The sequence below is a fragment of the Bubalus kerabau genome, chromosome 15, assembly GCF_029407905.1.
Source record: "Bubalus kerabau isolate K-KA32 ecotype Philippines breed swamp buffalo chromosome 15, PCC_UOA_SB_1v2, whole genome shotgun sequence".
Lineage (NCBI taxonomy): Eukaryota > Metazoa > Chordata > Mammalia > Artiodactyla > Bovidae > Bubalus > Bubalus kerabau.
Window position 1 is genome coordinate 62,080,173 of NC_073638.1, and position 17,911 is coordinate 62,098,083.

Sequence of the window (17,911 nt, forward strand, 5' to 3'; positions counted from 1 at the left end):
AATCATTCCTGAATATTCATTGGAAAGACTGATGCTGAAACTGAAACTCCAATTTTTTGGCCACCTGATTGAAAGAACTGACTCAATGGAAAAGACCCTGATGCTGGGAAAGAGTGAAGGCAGAAGGAGACGGGGATGACAGAGGATGGGTGGTTGGATGGCATCACCAACTTGATGGACACGAGTTTGAGCAAGCCAGGAGTTGGTGATGGACAGGGAAGCCTGGCATGCTGCAGTCCATGGGATTGCAAAGAGTTGGACATGACTGACTGAACTGAACTGATGGTATTTACAGATTTGGTTGGAAAGCTATAACACAAATAAAATAAACTCTACTTTTTCTTTCTTCATGAAGATGCAATTTTTAAGCTGTTCATCTTTCCATTTGTTAAACTGTTGCTTTGATTTTTCCTTTTGTTATACACTGCTTAAACTGGATTTTGAAACATTATCCTACACACAGAAAATTTTCTTTAACTGTCAGATAAAAATATAATTGGCTTTCTCAATATTCAAACAAATCAATCTCCTAAAATGTCAATTGACATCTACTTCTCTGGATAAGTGTTTTTTTAAATAAATATGCAATTTAAAAATTCCTAAATTTGTTGGCACTTGGAGGTGTATTTCATCATATTGACGATAGAAAAGGCAACCTGTTTTACTCAAATTTCTCTAAACACAGAAAGAACCAATGAAAAACAATTAAACGAAACTTGAAGTCCTTTTGTTGACATTCTCAGAGGCTAAAATTAACAGCTGAATTTAGGAGGCTCAATCCTTTCTTTGTTCTTCCAAACTTCATACTCTTGATGAGGTGTAGACTGATATGACTCAAGAGAAGCCAAAGCAAAGATATTTGGTTTATGTATCTGAACTCCAGTCAAAGTCAAATAGGTAGGCTGTTTAAGGTAGACCCAAGAGCTAGATTTTCAGACATCACTCGGGCAGAACTCATGCTGGTCTCTCTCTCATTCAAGTGAGTTGTCCAAACCAAACACAGTTTCAGTCGTTTCCAGTTTTTTCCATCAATGTGCATAGAGTTTCCAACTGTGGAAATAGACAATTTGCTTGACTTCACGTCAGATATCAGGCCTGCTGACCTTCAGGGAAAGCTGAGCTTGACAATGGTGAGCATTGCCCAGCGTTTGGAAATCTGTGGTCTTGTCTCAAATATTTGCTCCTCTGCCAGAAATACAGATGGATGTAAAATAGGAACATTTTAAAGGCTTAAATTTCAGCAGCATGCATTAAAGAACATGTTATATTGAAACATATTTTTTAAAATTCAGAACTATAATGTATTTAAGTTGTAGGTGCAGAGGATTAAACTGGTGGAGAAGATATGGCATCCCCTCCCACATTTTAAAATATACTTTTGATTTCCAAGGCATTCTGTTTCATTAAAAAACAAAATACAAAAGAATTCTTGGTTTCTAGCCACCATTCAACAATGAAGGGACCAAGGCTCCAAGGAGACGCAGTTGATCCCAGGGGCTCCAATGAGAAGTGGTTGATTTCAGAGCTGAGTCAAGAAAAACATAAGATGAACTTGGACATCTTATGGTACCAGAATATAAGGAAATGCTCAATAAAAAATAGAGCCTATTGAAATTTCTCTTTTGCTCAAGAGCCAACTTGAATGAGCTCCTCATGGCCAAAGCTGGAACAATTTAAGCATTGAAATAAAAGTAACAATATTAGATTATAACCTGTAGAATAAAATAAATATGTGTCCACACTGATAAAAGTATTTGGGTAAATAAGTAAATTAGGGAGAAGGAAGAACTCTTCCTTACTGTAGAATTATAGTTAATAAATATACAAGGGAGGAAGGAAATAGAAAATTACCAAAATGTGTTCTCTAAGATATTTACTAACTACAAAAGGAAAGATAGTAACTTTACAGCGGTGAAATGTAGCAGACACCAACTTACCAAGCAATCAAGATCAACATTGCTAACAATAAAGACACACCAATGTCATGAAAGTTTTGATGTAACATGATGAGAAAGACACAACATCATTTCTGAGGTTTTCTTATCAAAAAGCATAACCTCACTCCAATCACAAGAAAATATTAGACAAACCCAACTGTTTTTCTTTTTGAGAAATATTATGCAAAATATCTGATCAATACTCTTCAAAATTTCAAGGTCAAGAAAGCCAAGAAAAAGCTTAAGAACTGTTACAGAATGCAGGCAACTAAGGAGAAATAAGAAATGCAATGTGGTATTTCAAGTGAGTTCCAGGATGACATTCTGAAATGCAGAGATAGTAGAAAAATGGGTGAAATTCAAGTAAGGTCTGAGGCTAAGTGAATAATGTTCTACCAGATGTTAATATCCTGGTTCTGATCCCTGTGTTGTGGTTATATCAAGTGTTAATAGGAGAAGCTGGGAGGGCTACACGCAAACTTCATTCTGTTGTTGCAATTTTTCTGTAAATGTAAAATAAGTTAAAAATGAAAAAAGTGAAATGTAATGAGGACAACTGTTTTAAAGACAACTTTTAGATGTGTCCTTCAAAAGTTTTAAAATAATTTCTATTGGTGTGAGACAGCAAAAGAGACACTGATGTATAGAACAGTCTTATAGACTCTGTGGGAGAGGGAGAGGGTGGGAAGATTTGGGAGAATGGCATTGAAACATGTATAATATCATATATGAAATGAGTTGCCAGTCCAGGTTCGATGCATGATACTGGATGCTTGGGGCTGGTGCACTGGGACGACCCAGAGGGATGGTATGGGGAGGGAGGAGGGAGGAGGGCTCAGGATGGGGAACACATGTATACCTGTGGCGGATTCATTTTGATATTTGGCAAAACTAATACAATTTTGTAAAGTTTAAAAATAAAATAAAATTAATAAAAAAAATAATAAATAAAATAATTTCTATTAAAATTTTTTTCCCTCCAGGTCTTTTGAAATATAATCAACATGTGCTCAGTTGTTCAGTCATGACTCTTTGCTAAGACTCTCAGTAAAGCCTCTTTGCTACCCCATGGACTGCAGCCTGCCAGGCTCCTCTGTTCAAGGGAATTTTGCAGCAAGAGTACTGGAGAGGGTTGCCATTTCCTCCTGCAGGGGATATTCCCGACCTGGGATTGAACCCATGTCTCCTGCATCTCCTGCATTAGCAGATGGATTCTTTACCACTGCACCACCTAGGAAGCCCATACTCAACATACAGCACAGTGTAAATTTAAAGTGTACAGCACAATGATTTGATTCATATATATCATGTAATGATTACCACAGTAAGTTTAGTGAATATCTTTCATCTCACATAGATAAAAGATGAAATGAGTCTTTTCCCCTTGTGATGAGAAATCTGAGGATTTACTCTCTTAACAACTTTCATATATAACACACAGTGATGTTAATTGTATTCATTATGCTGTATATTACGTTCCTAGTACTCATTTGTGCAACTTCTAACTGGAAGTTTTTACTTTTTGACTCTCTTCATCCAATTTTTGAAGAGCTTATATAGTCCAGACTCTTTCCCATGACTTGAAAAAATGTACACCATCTGGCCCTTTCTCTTGTACCTCTGTTATGTCATCTCCAATTCTGTGCCACCCACACTGGCTTTCTTTCTGTTCCTTGAGCATGCCAAATGAAAGCTCAGCAACACACATGCACACACACAATTTTTCCCTAGTCTTTCCCAAATTGGCTCCTTCTTATTATTCAGCAGTATTTGTTAGTCACCTTTTACCATGTTGTACTGTCTCAAAAAGACAGACTCCTATTTCTTGCTTATTTCATGGCTGATCCATGAACTGTGAGTTAGCTGTGGATCTGCACACTCATATTTTCTTCATTCTAGGATCCAGGCTCAAGGACCAAACCTAACCAGAAAATGTCAAACTCATGGCAGGAGAACAAGCATGCTGATGAAATCATATGCTTGTTGTCAGAGCTTTACCATGGAGTTGACACAGTCCCAGCTCTGTGCTCCTATTTCTTTGGTCAAAGCATATCACAGAGCCAAGTTTGATGTTAACATGATAAGAAAGGAAACTCCTCCTACGGGGACACTGAAAATCCTATGGTGGGAAAGTCTATTTTGCTTATAGGAAAGAGGAAGAGAACTGGGAAATTATAATGCATGCAACTTACCAGGTGACGCTGGTGGTAAAGAATCCACTTGCCATTGCAGGAGACTTAAGAGATGCGGGTTCAGTCCCTGGGTTGGAAAGATCCCCTGGAGGAGGAAATGGCAACCCATTTCAGGATTCTCCCACGGGAGAGATTCCCATGGACAGAAGAGCCTGGTGTACTACAGTCCATAGAGTTGCAAAGAGTCGGACATGACTGGAGTAACTTAGCAGGCACCATAAGACTCAGTTCACAGGAAACCTTCTTGAAGGAAACTTCCTGTACCACCTGCACCGTCTGTCATCCCCTTTTCCCTGGTTACTTAATACTCTATTATTTTGTCTTATTTTCATATCACTTTCTGGAACTTTCTTTCTTTACATTTCTTTTTATTATTGGTGTCTATCAACAGTCCATGGGATTGCAGAGCTGGGCACGACTGAGTGACTTCACTTTCTCACTTTCTATCAACAGAGTATAAATTCTATGAGAGCAGAAACCATAAAAATTGTTCATAGCAATAGCCAACAGTTCTTGATCCTTAGTTAAGTGCTCAATAAATATTTGTTAGGTAAAAAGAAGGCACAGCCTGGGGATCCTTAATTTTCATGTCTTTACATAATGTATCATATACAACATCTCACAATGCATAGGCCCTGGTAAATGTTTGTTAAATAAGTAAATGAATGCATATTTATATTGAATAAAATAAGGAGGAAATAATGTACATTCATTCACACATTTTTTTACATGGCTAGGACTGCAACTAGAGCAAAAAATCCCCCTGCTATGAAAGGACATTTTTATGCTTTGCATTTTTCTCCAAGTACACTTGGATCACGTAGATGAGATTTGATTTTTCTCATGTAGTTCCAACTAACCTCACCTAGGAATAAAATGTTTGAGGATTCAGTTTGGCAAATGCAAGTAGGTCTGTAGAACCAACAAATGAACAATTTGTCTTGGAAGTGGAGTGGCAGCAATACAGAGGTCGGGCGAGGGGGCGGTGGTGGGGCGTGGTGGTGTTGGAGTCAAGGCAACAACATTCTGGGGCTTCAGTGTTTCCCGTGCTTTTTCTTTTCCTTCCTTCTACTGGTCAGAGCGACTTTTGGTAGCACATTTTAAAAAATGGCACTTTGCAAAAATCTCTGTCCATCTTGCCTTTCCATACTATCTGTCAAAGTTTCAGACCATTCCCCTGTTTGAATTCCCACCTCCTCTGCAAAACACCAAAATTACATTCTAGTTTCTTTCAATGGACATGACACTATAAAGGTTGCTTTGTTTAGTAGTGGCTATTCACAGGCCAAAGCATTTACAGACCAGCTCAGATTGAGCCTCGTATATAAATGCAGTCAGTACTACAACTGCAGAAATTTTGCGTAAAAGTTGCCTTTCCTGAATATAAATTTTTGCTATTAATCTAGTTCATTTCCATTTGAACTAGATGTTTCAAGATATGAAGGTTGCTTTCAGTTGTGACTATCTTAACGTGAAAAAATTTTTAATTTTTTAAAACCATGTTCCAGAAAAGAGTGCTCGAGTGAAATGTCATTGTTGGGAAAAGGGAACATGGAGCAACATGGGAGTAGAACTATGCAGCTGAAAGATTCACGGAGACAAACCTTTTTTATTTTCCAAGTTTACCTTGAGTTGGCTTTGACCTTAGAGTAAATTAACCACCGTGATAGCCATAAACCTGCAACCTGTTATTGCACAGACTGAATTAAGATGAGGCCTTTAATAAACCCTGTGAAAGGAGGTTCAGTTATGGGAAGTTATCAATGGGCCAGTTATTTCGGTGGTCCTTCAGGGCTATACTTTAACAGCATAGAGGCCATTACAGTGAGTTTCCAGGATATTTACTTCTCTTCAATCTTTCTCAAAAGTAGCTTAATGATTCCAGGTAATAAACAATATTTACAATGGTAATGACGAACTGTAAATCTTTGTAATGAGAGATTCTGATATTTAACTGTTAGTCCACTGTTTATCAGCTATGTCTGGTTGAGCAAGATCCTTAACCTCTCTGAATCTTGGTTTCTTCATCTGGAGAATGAGTACATTAATAGTACCTATCCCAGAGCATGTTATAAGGATTAAATGAAAACAATTTTTCATTCATGTGCTGTCAAGATATCATCAGTTGTAGGTCACAAAAATCCAACTCAAACCATCTCAAACATAAAGGAGAATTTATTAGTTCATGCAATAAGGAATTGGAAGTGCAAGGCTGACTTTAGGCATGGTTGGATGGAGACACTCAATGAATGTATTCAAAATCTGCCTCTTCTTTTCCAACTTTTGGCTCCGCTTTTCTTTGGTTTGGCTTTATTCTCAAGTAGTCTGCCATTATGTGTTGGCAAAGAAGATCAATAAAATAGCAAGCTCCAAACTTACATATTACAGCTTAGCAACTACATTGAAAAAGTCCCTCTTTTTTCATGGTTCCAGAAAAAGTCCTAAGACTGAATTGCATTTCTGGGTCCTGAATCAAGGACTTCAGACTGAAGACAGGGGGAAGAATTTTCAGATAGACTTGATCCTGGAACCAGTTGGCTGTGCCAGCCCCACCCAAAACAACATGGGCAGAAAAATAGATGTGGGATGCTTTTTTCATCCCAAAACAATGGGGCTTTGTATTGTTACAAGAAAAAATTGGGGCTAGACAAAACAGCAGATGGTCACTGCAGTATTTAAGGTAGTCAACACTGTGCCTGACACAGATCAAGCCATCCATGAATGTTTGCTGTTATTAATGACATCAATTTCCTGGAGTTAAAAATAGGTGCTGACTATAGGCAGAGAACACTAGGGGAGAACCTGGTTGATTAAAATTTAACAAGAATGTAAAATATGAGAGCAGGACCAATTCTTCTTGAACTTTCTATTCCCAGTAACCAGCCCAGTAGTTGGCACAGAACAGGTGCTCATAAACACTTGTCTAGTGAATGAACACATGCCAGGAATCACACTATGCACTTCCCATATAATGGCCATCATAACAGCAACATAGCTAAGCTGCTTCTTGGTGTTTTGTCCCAGTAATTTCTCTCTTCAGACAGGCTTGTTGTAGGGTGCTTTAAACTTGGAAGTGCATGTGAGTCACCTGGGGATCTTGTTAAAATGTAGATTCTTATTCAGGGAGTCCAGGGTAAGGCTTGAGATTTTGTGTTTCTGACAAATTCCCAGGTAGTGTCATCCTGGCTGGTCTGCAGTTCACTCTTTGAGTATCTAGGCTCTAAAGTTCTAAACTGTTCCCAGTTAGGAACTGACACAAAGGTCTTATTTACCATAGTCGTTCAGTTTTGCAGTTCAGTAGAGAAACTACACCAGGGTGTTCTTATAGTATGGCATTTCTTTTACAAGTAAGGGGGCCAAAAGGAAAAAAAAACAGAGAATTTATGCTAAAAACAATTTTAAAAACAGAGAAGCAGAGAAAAACAGCATAACATGAAAACAGAGCAAACAATGTAAACTGTAGTTTTGTAGAGGCTGATGAATTCATTTCCAGTTTTTATAATTGTTCCCTGCTGCTGCTGCTGCTGCTGCTAAGTCACTTCAGTAGTGTTTGACTCTGTGCAACCCCATAGATGGCAGCCCACCAGGCTCCCCCGTCCCTGGGATTCTCCAGGCAAGAACGCTGGAGTGGGTTGCCATTTCCTTCTCCAGTGCATGAAAGTGGAAAGTGACAGTAAAGTTGCTCGGTTGTGTCCGACTCTTAGGGACCCCAGGGATTGCAGCCCGCCAGGCTCTTCCGTCCATGGGATTTTCCAGGCAAGAGTACTGGAGTGGGTACAATTCTTCCCTATTATGAAGCAAATAGCTGCCCTTTATTGAGTGTAAACTCTATACCTGGGCGCTGTATTTTACATCTAATATCTCACTTAATCTCACAACACTCCTAAGATAATGTACAGAGGGGCCTCAGTTCACAGGTGAGGAAAATCATTCTCAGAGAAGTTAAAACCATTCAACTATGCAATGGATTTATGCAATGATTTGTACTTCAATCTCTCTGAATCTCTATTTTAATTTCTTATTTAGAATACAATGGGAATGCTAGAGAATGCACCCATGGCTATTATTAACATCAGACATCATGATTTTTAGCTCTTTATTTCCTGTGGCACTTTATCTTAAACTTTGGCATTTATCTTAACTGGATTGAATGTTGACTGTTACTTTCTCAGTTGTGTCTGACTCTGCGACACCATGGACTGGAGCCTGCCAGGCTCCTCTGTCCGTAGAATTCTCCAGGCAAGAATACTGGAGTGGGTGGCCATTTCCTTTTCCAGGGTATCTTCCCAACCCAGGGATCAAACCTGAGTCTTCTGCATTGTGGGCTGATTCTTTACCATTTAAGCTATCAGGAAGCCTGTATTTATTTTTCATCTTAATAAATAATAGTAAAATAACTGCTGTGGGAATGCAAACTAGTACAGTCACTATGGAGAACAGTGGGAAGATTCCTTAAAAAACTGGAAATAGAACTGCCATATGACCCAGCAATCCCACTGCTGGGAATACACACCGAGGAAACAAGAATTGAAAGAGTCATGTGTACCCCAATATTAATCGCAGCACTGTTAATGATAGCCAGGACATGGAAGCAACCTAGATGTCCATTGGCAGAAAATTGGATAAGAAAGCTGTGGTACATATACACAATGGAATATTACTTAGCTATTAAAAAGAATGCATTTGAATCAGTTCTAATGAGGTGGATGAAACTGGAGCCTATTATACAGAGTGAAGTAAGTCAGAAAGAAAAACACCAATAAAGTATATTAATGCATATATATGGAATTTAGAAAGTTGGTAGTGATGACCCTATATGCGAGGCAGTAAAAGAGATACAGAGATAAAGAACAGACTTTTGGACTCTGTGGGAGAAGGCGAGGGTGGGATGATTTGAGAGAATAGCATTGAAACATGTATATTACCATATGTGAAATAGATCGCCAGTCCAGGTTCAATGCATGCGACCGGGTGCTCAGAGATGGTGCACTGGGATGACCCTGAGCGATGGGATGGGGATGGAGGTGGGAAGGCGGTTCAGGATGGGGGACTCGTGTACACCCATGGCTGATTCGTGTCGATGTATGGCTAAAGCCACTACAATATTGTAATTAGCCTTCATTTAAAATGAATAAATTAAAAAAAAACTAGTCAAAGATATTTGTACAAAAATCCATTTTGTCTCGCTGCCTGAGAGTTGATTTTAAAGGAATTACATAAATTTATAATAAAAAATGTAGTACCATATAATTAGTGATTATAGTTGAAAATTTTTGGAAATCACTCAACTGTTCAAATTGATTTCCTACTGTGATTGACCGCTCCAAAAATAAATATTGCATAGTTCCTCAAATTATGATAGAAATTTACAAAAGAAAAGATAAAAAAAATAGTAAAATAAAATAACAAAATTAAAACTATTCCATTTTAAATCCATTAACATTAAATATGATTAAAAATTAAAGCACATATCCTTTATCTGATTTGGTGATCCCAAGTCAAAAGCTGACCTTCTGAAAATTCTACAATTCTGAAGCTGCCTCTGATCAGCTTATCTGAATGTATACAATCAAAAGAGAGAATATGGGGTTACTCAGACAATACAACACAGACGAATGATTTCATGGTCACACTGCCAGTGTGGGCATGGATGTGAAAGAGACCTGAGTTTGGTTCCTGGTTCAGCCCTAGCCAACTATGTGGCCATAGGGAAATGGCTTACCTTTGTTCTGCCTCTATTTTCTCATATATAAAATATGAATGAAAGAACTTCTCTGGTGGCCTAGTGGTTAAAACTTCGTGTTTCCAGTGTAGGGGTATGGGCTCTATCCCTGGCTGGGGAACTGAGATCCCACATACCATGTGGCACAGAGAGAAAAAAAAAAGAATGATTGAAGTCCTTATATCACAGGATTGTTGTGAAAGTTTAATTATGTGAGGAGCTTAGCCTGGGGGCCTGGCAACTTTGTAAGCATATAAATATATACATGTAAGGGGATCTGAGCATCACCAAAGATGTCTCACTAAAGATCAATATTTTTTACTGTTTCTTTTCTCTTTGGCTATAGATCCTATTTTAATATACTCTTGTCATCCTCAATCTCTCCCCAGTCAACTCCTTTTCTAGGAGTTTGAATTCTTGGCTCCACACCTGAGATTCCTAATTGCTTCCTTCTGTTTGGGCAGCTGTAAGTTCACATGAAAATAGTCTCCTTCCTCTCTCTGGATCCATGACACTGAACATGAATTTTCCCTCCTCAGCAAATTACATGGAGGTTACATAACCTGCTTGTTTAGTTGGAGTAGCATATCTAGACTAATAAAATTTTACCACTGACAGATCCTTACAGGTGATCTGTGGGTAGATGAATCAGAAAGACATATCTGCAACTGTAACACAGCTAAGCAGAAAGATTTAAATGGATTCTAGACAAAGGAATCCAAGGAGAAAACAAAGTTACTCTGCAGCACACCTGGCTTCTCTAAAGCATGTTCAGGGCAGCAGGTATACCCATTGGGGTCAGGGGCTGGTATGGCAGTTTCTGTCCAGATGTGATTATGCTAAGCCCAGGTCATCTGACCAGCTGCTTAAGTAGATAACCTTCTACCTGATAATCTCCTTCAAAAAATGACAATCTATAAATCTAGTCTCTCTTCCACTTAATTTTGGACATACCTACGACATACCTCTGAAAGTAGACAGGAGATGATGGACAGAACATTCAGAAAAGATAGAAAGAACCCTACAGAAAGACTACATTTCATAAGGAACAACCACTAACATTTTCTGTTCGGTTTCCCTCATTTTTTCCCTGACTTTTAATTGTGAGTATCTGTGTATATCTTTTAATCATATTGGTATCATACTGGAAAAATTATTTTGAACTCTCATTTTTTTACCCATTTAGTGCTATCAGTTCAGTTCAGTTCAGTCGATCAGTCATGTCCGACTCTTTGCAATCCCATGGACTGCTGCACGCCAGGCCTCCCTGTCCATCACCAACTCCCGGAGCTTACTCAATCTCATGTCCATCGAGTTGGTAATACCATCCAACCATCTCATCCTCTGTCCTCCCCTTCTCCTCCTGCCCCCAATCCCTCCGAGCATCAAGGGCTTTTCCAATGAGTCAGTTCTTCGCATCAGGTGGCCAAAGTATTGGAGTTTGGACTGATCTTCAGCATCAGTCCTTCAAATGAATATTCAGGATGATTTCCTTTAGGATGGACTGGTTGGATCTCCTTGTAGTCCACGGGACTCTCAAGAGTCTTCTCCAATACCACAGTTCAAAAGCATCATTTCTACACCACTCAGCTTTCTTTTAATCCAACTCTCACATGCGTACATGACTACTGGAAAAACCATAGCTTTGACTAGACAGACCTTTGTTGGCAAGTAATGTCTCTTGATTTTTAATATGCTGTCTAGGTTGGTCATAGCTTTTCTTCCAAGGAGCAAGCATCTTTTAATTTCATGGCTGCAGTCACCATCTGCAGTGATTTTGGAGCCCCCCCAAAATAAAGTTTGTCACTGTTTCCATTGTTTCCCCATATGTTTGCCATGAAGTGATGGGACAGGATGCCATGATCTTAGTTTTCTGAATGTTGAGCTTTAAGCCAACTTTTTCACTCTCCTCTTTCACTTTCATCAAGAGGCTTTTTAGTTCTTCTTTGCTTTCTGCCATAAGGGTGGTGTCATCTGCATATCTGAGGTTTTTGATATTTCTCCCAGCAATCTTGATTCCAGCTTGTGCTTCATCCATCCTGGCATTTTGCATGATATACTCTGCATATAAATTAAATAAGCAGGGTGACAATATATAGCCTTGATGTACTCCATTCCCGATTTGAAACCAGTCTGTTGTTCCCTGTCTAGTTCTAACTGTTGCTTCTTGACCTGCAAACAGATTTCTCAGGAGGCAGGTCAGGTGGTCTGGTATTCCCATCTCCTTAAGAATTTTCCAGTTTGTTGTGATCCACACAGTCAAAGGCTTCTTTGGCGTAGTCAATAAAGCAGAAATAGATGTTTTTCTGGAACTCTTGCTTTTTTGATGATCCAGCAGATGTTGGCAATTTGATCTCTGATTCCTCTGTCTTTTCTAAATCTAACTTGAACATTTGGAAGTTCACGGTTTGCATATTGCTGAAGCCTGGCTTGGAGAGTTTTGAGCATTACTTTGCTGGCGTGTGAGATGAGTGCAATTGTGTAGTAGTTTGAACATTCTTTGGCATTGCCTTTTTTGGGGATTGGCATGAAAACTTACCTTTTCCAGTTCTGTGGCCACTTCAGAGCTTTTCAAATTTGCTGGCATATTGAGTTCAGCACTTTCACAGCATCATCTTTTAGCATTTGAAACAGCTCAACTGGAATTCCATCACCTCCTAGCTTTGTTTGTAGTGATGCTTTCTAAGGCCCACTTGACTTCACATTCCAGGATGTCTGGCTCTAGGTGAGTGATCACACCGTTGTGGTTTTCTGGGTCATGAAGATCTTTTTGTACCGTTCTTCTGTGTATTCTTGCCACCTCTTCTTAATATCTTCTGGTTCTGTTAGGTCCATACCATTTTTGTTCGTATTCATGCCCATCTTTGCATGAAATGTTCCCTTAGTATCACTAATTTTCTTGAAGAGATTTCTGGTCTTTCCCTTTCTGTGTTTTCCTCTACTTGTTTGCACTGATCACTGAGGAAGGCTTTCTTACCTCTCCTTGCTATTCTTTGGAACTCTGCATTCAAATGGGTATATCTTTCCTTTTCTCCTTTGCCTTTAGCTTCTCTTCTTTTCTCAGCTATTTGTAAGACCTCCTCAGACAACCATTTTGCCTTTTTGCATTTCTTTATTTTGGGAATGGTCTTGATCACTGCCTCCTGTACAATGTCATGAACCTCCATCCATAGTCCTTCAGGCACTCTGTCTATCAGATCTAATCCCTTGAATCTATTTGTCACTTCCACTATATAATTGTAAGGGATTTGATTTAGGTCATATCTGAATGGTCTAGTGGTTTTCCCTACTTTCTTCAATTTAAGTCTGAATTTGGCAATAAGGAGTTCATGATCTGAGCCACAGTCATCTCCTGGTCTTGTTTTTGCTGACTGTATAGAGCTTCTCCATCTTTGGCTGCAAGGAATATAATCAATCTGATTTCGGTGTTGACCATCTGGTGATGTCCATGTGTAGAGTCTTCTCTTGTGTTGTTGGAAGAGGGTGTTTGCTATGACCAGTGAGTTCTCTTGGCAAAACTCTGTCAGCCTTTGACCTGTTTCATTTTGTACTCCAAGGCCAAATTTGCCTGTTACTCCAGGTGTTTCTTGATTTCCTACTTTTGCATTCCAGTCCCCTATAATGAAAAGGACATCTTTTTTGGGTGTTAGTTCTAGAAGGTCTTGTAGGTCTTTATAGAACCATTCAACTTCAGCTTCTTCAGCATTACTGGTCGGGGCATAGACTTGGATTACTGTGATATTGAATGATTATTTAGTGCTATATGAAGAGTATATTTCAACATCCTCAAATACTACATGATTTTTTTTTCTTTCTCACTTTTCCTTTTACCTTTTGACCCCTTCACTTATTAAAAATTAGAAAAAAGAGTCTACATGGTAGTTTTGTTTTTAAGGATGTATCATAATTTATGTATTAATTCCCCTAGTATTAGATATTAGACACATTTCATATTTTTCATTACAGATCCAGGGCTGGCACAAATTTTCTATAGAGAGTTAAATGGAAAATATTTTCAGCTTTGTGGACTAGAATGTCTCTGTAATAATTACTCAACTGTGCTGTTGCACAAATAGCCATAGATAATATGTAAATAAATAGTAATGGTTATGTTCTAATAAAACTTTATTTATGAAAACAGTGGCAGGTGGAATTTGACTTATGAGCTATAGTTTGTCCAACTTTGACAGAGACAATGGTAAGATAAACATCCTTGCACATGACATTAATAATTTTTCTATAAAATCAGTTCTTAGAAAGGGAACTATGAGTGAAAGGGAATGAACATTTTAAGGATCTTGATATACATTACTAAATTTCTCTCCCAAAATATTGCAAAAATTATACTTCCACTAAGTGAGTTTAAAAGCCCTGATTTTCTGTGCATTCACCTATATAAATTACAATCATTAAAAAAAATTTGATAGATAAATTAGTGATATATCATTGGTTTCATTTATTATTGTAATTACTATGTTTAAAATGTACTTGACAGTATTCCTTCCTGAGAAATCCCACAGACAGAGGAGCCTGGCAGGCTACAGTCCATGGGGTTGCAAAAGAGTTGGACATGACTTAGGGACTAAACAACAGCAACGTGATATCTGTTCATAGGGAAATCACATAGTATACTATGATTACTTTGTGTTTTCCAGTGCATTTTGTTTTCCCTGGAGTGAAATGATTTTCTGGTGTTTTTATATTGATTTAACTTCCCTGGTGGCTCAGATGGTAAAGCGTCTGTCTACAATGCGGGACACCTGGGTTTGATCCCTGGGTTGGGAAGATCCCCTGGAGAAGGAAATGGCAATCCACTCCAGGACTATTGCCTGGAAAATCCCATGGACAGAGGAGCCTGGTAGGCTACAGTCCATGGGGTCGCAAAGAGTTGGACACGACTGAGTGACTTCACTATATATCACTATAATATTCTATGTACTTAACAGTAATTCAAACCCAAACACTTCCTTAATTACATAAATCTCTTTTCAAACTTTTCTGGTACATTGGGTGTCAGGTGTTAAGTTCGCCTTCTTGAAGAAATCACTCCTGAAGACTTCTCTAACAATGTGAATTCAGTGTTCTCTTGGCCTGGGTCCCTATTACTGTTTATCTCAGGATTCCTTCTGATTCTGTCTTGTGTTGGGTCTTCTGAATCCTGGACCCCATGTAAGTATTTATTTGATTCAAAACCTCATTTCCAGTACCTTTCTAATAAGTGGAGTTTGAGAGATGAAAAAAAATGTACTTGAATATTTATTGGATATTTATTTCTATTTTCTGTGTGTTCAAAATATTTTTGACAAATAGGAAGTTTATATTGCATGCCATTAATTTTTTTCTTAAAATTGAACATTAAAAATCCACTCTAACACCATATTGAAAGGAGACATATCCAGAAATTGAACATAAATGGATGATACTAATCTGCGGAAGTTACCTATTGTAACAATCAAGCCTTTTCACTTAGGAGTTTAATACAATGAAGGTTTACTTCTCACTCATGCCGCAGTCCAATGCAGGTCTTTGGTAACTGCTCTGTGGAGTTATTGAAGGAGAGAGGCTATCAAAAGCTGTGCCATCTTTATTGCATCATTTCCCTGCACAATCCACCTTACAGCTGGGGAACCACAGCGTGGAGAAGGTGGACATTCCCTTCACTGTTTGAGCCTTCAAGTGACAATAACCTCCACTCCCGTCCCATGATAATAACACCACATAGCTTCCCCTGGGAGGGATAGAGAAATGTAGATTAGTGCTACACCCAGGGAAAGGAAATGGACCTGGTCAACAACCAGCCAGTCTCACCACATAACTCAAATTTAAACTCCAGGGATTTCCCTGGGGGTCCAGTGGTTAAGACTCTGTGTTCCCAATGCAGGGGGCCAGGTTTGAAATCGGGTTAGGGAACGAAGATCCTACATGGTGTGGCCAAAAAACAAACAAACAAACAAACAAACAAACAAAAACCAAATCAAACTACAGATTTCAGAACTTTTAAAAAAATTCTTTTTAATGTGTATGGTGAAGACTAGTACTCTTCTATAGAAAATATTGGCTAGTAAACATGAATATAAAATGTGTATATATATATTTTTTAATTTTTTTTTTAAACTTTACATAATTGTATTAGCTTTGCCAAATATCAAAATGAATCCGCCACAGGTATACAGAGATCTGATGGTAAAACTACAAATATTTTTGCGTTTTTTTTTTTTTTTGAGGGGGTCTTATACTAAAATATTAAAGTGTGTCTTTGTGTTTGTAACTGGCCTCATGCTATTATAACAGTATCCCAAATTTTGCTAACTTAGTCAAGAAGATCTAGCCACTGAATTACTTTGTTGAGTGAAGCCAAATGGAAAATCAGTAGGTTAAATGGCAAACAGGAGCATCCTTGAAGAGAAAATTTAAATTTTGTCAAAACAATTTCTGTGATTAATTACCATTAAATAAAAAATAATCACACTTGACATGCTAACACAATCTTCCTAACAATGAAGGCGGAAAAGAGAAGAAAGAAAGAGGAGATCATTAGAGATTTATGTATAGGATCAGAATGAGAAAACTTTTTCTTAGATAAATGTGATTGCAAATGGAAACCGTGTGCTTCCTTCTTTGATGCTTCTGTATGGTCTTCTCATAGAGAAAACTCAAAAGCATCGAGTCATTGTATCCTTCCTCATTTTCAGATGTTTAAATAAAGCAGGACAACCTGGCCAGAAAAGCACAGGAAACTGAAGAGGCTGTTCAGTGAAGGCAGGTTAGCGCTAGAAATTCCAAAAGAATAGATTAACATTGTCTGCTTCTAAACTCTTCAAAGAAGACTATAATTGCGCCTTTTATATCTTACCCCGTGCTCCAACTGCAGAATTCCTCAACTCCCAGGAGGAGCCTCATAGAGATGCTGTGCTGTTTGATTTGGCACTATTCACAAACCTTGGCAGATGATCAAATAGAGGGCACAGAAGCGCAGGAAAAGCCTTAAGAAACTGTCTTCGCTGTTGTCGTTACTGCCTTCATGAATTGAAGTCTCAATGGTAAGCATAAAGAAGCCATAGATATTAACCGAGCGTGCATAACTCCAATTTAGATGTTTAACACACCTTGGCGTGGAGAAAGCATGCAAATTTACTGCTTTATGCGCTTTATCTTCAGTTGTCTTTGTCTCAACTTTCAAATAAACCTGCTTTCTTAAAATAATGATTTTTGCCACAGAGCTTTTGGACTAAGTGTATAGGCATGATGCCTGAGCAAATCTTGGCTTTGAACTCAAAAGATTTGTGTTCTAGTCCTGGTACCACCAGCTCCTAGCTGTGTAACCTCAGGCAAGTTGCTCAACTCCTTTGTAAGTGTGTCTGTTATATAAATACTTCCCAGCATACTTGTCTGGATTTCTGCTAGAAGCACCAGAAATAGTTGCTTCTATAGTTGAGATCATGCAAAAAATATATAGAAAACATTTGTTAAAATGTAAGGAGCAATACTGTTGTGAGAAATTGTCAGCACCATTAAATAAAACTTTGCAGAAATGCTGTGAGACACGGTAAAGGATAGATATTTTAAGCAAGCTATTTTACTGCAAAAGAATAAAGAGGAGAAACTACTAAACTGTCTCTGAATTAAAAATATAAATGTACAGAAAGCCTAAACTAAAAGAAAAAAACACAGAAAGAAAATGGACACACAATTGAGAAAATTTATCCATATTTATGGAAATGATTACCAGAAATTTCTAAGCTGTGAAATTCTCAAAAATAGATTAATTGGAAAGAAATAAATGTGGGAGATTAAGAGGTACAAACATCCAGTTGCAAAATAAATGAGTCAAGGGTATACAATGGGAAATACTGTTAATATGTATAGTGACATATTGTAGACTTCACAGTTACCAGTTGTAAGTGTATAGAGATGGTGAACCGTTATCTTATATAACAAAGACTAACATAGTGTTAAAGGTCAATTATACTTCAAAAACAAACTAACTCTAGGGGAAAAAAATCAGATTTGTGGTTACCAGAGGTGAGGGAATTGGATGAAGGCAATAAAGAGGTAAGAAA

The 17,911-nt window shown here is 38.1% G+C and overlaps 1 long non-coding RNA gene across 2 annotated transcripts in view; it reads right to left on the reverse strand.

Moving 5' to 3' along the window:
- Positions 1-404: 404 nt before the first annotated feature.
- LOC129629269 (uncharacterized) overlaps positions 405-17,911 on the reverse strand; it is a 60,202-nt gene continuing 42,695 nt past the window's right edge. For both annotated transcript variants that reach the window (XR_008703120.1, XR_008703119.1), the window contains exon 4: positions 405-1,185. This is a non-coding gene — a long non-coding RNA (uncharacterized LOC129629269). The remainder of the gene's footprint in view (positions 1,186-17,911) is intronic.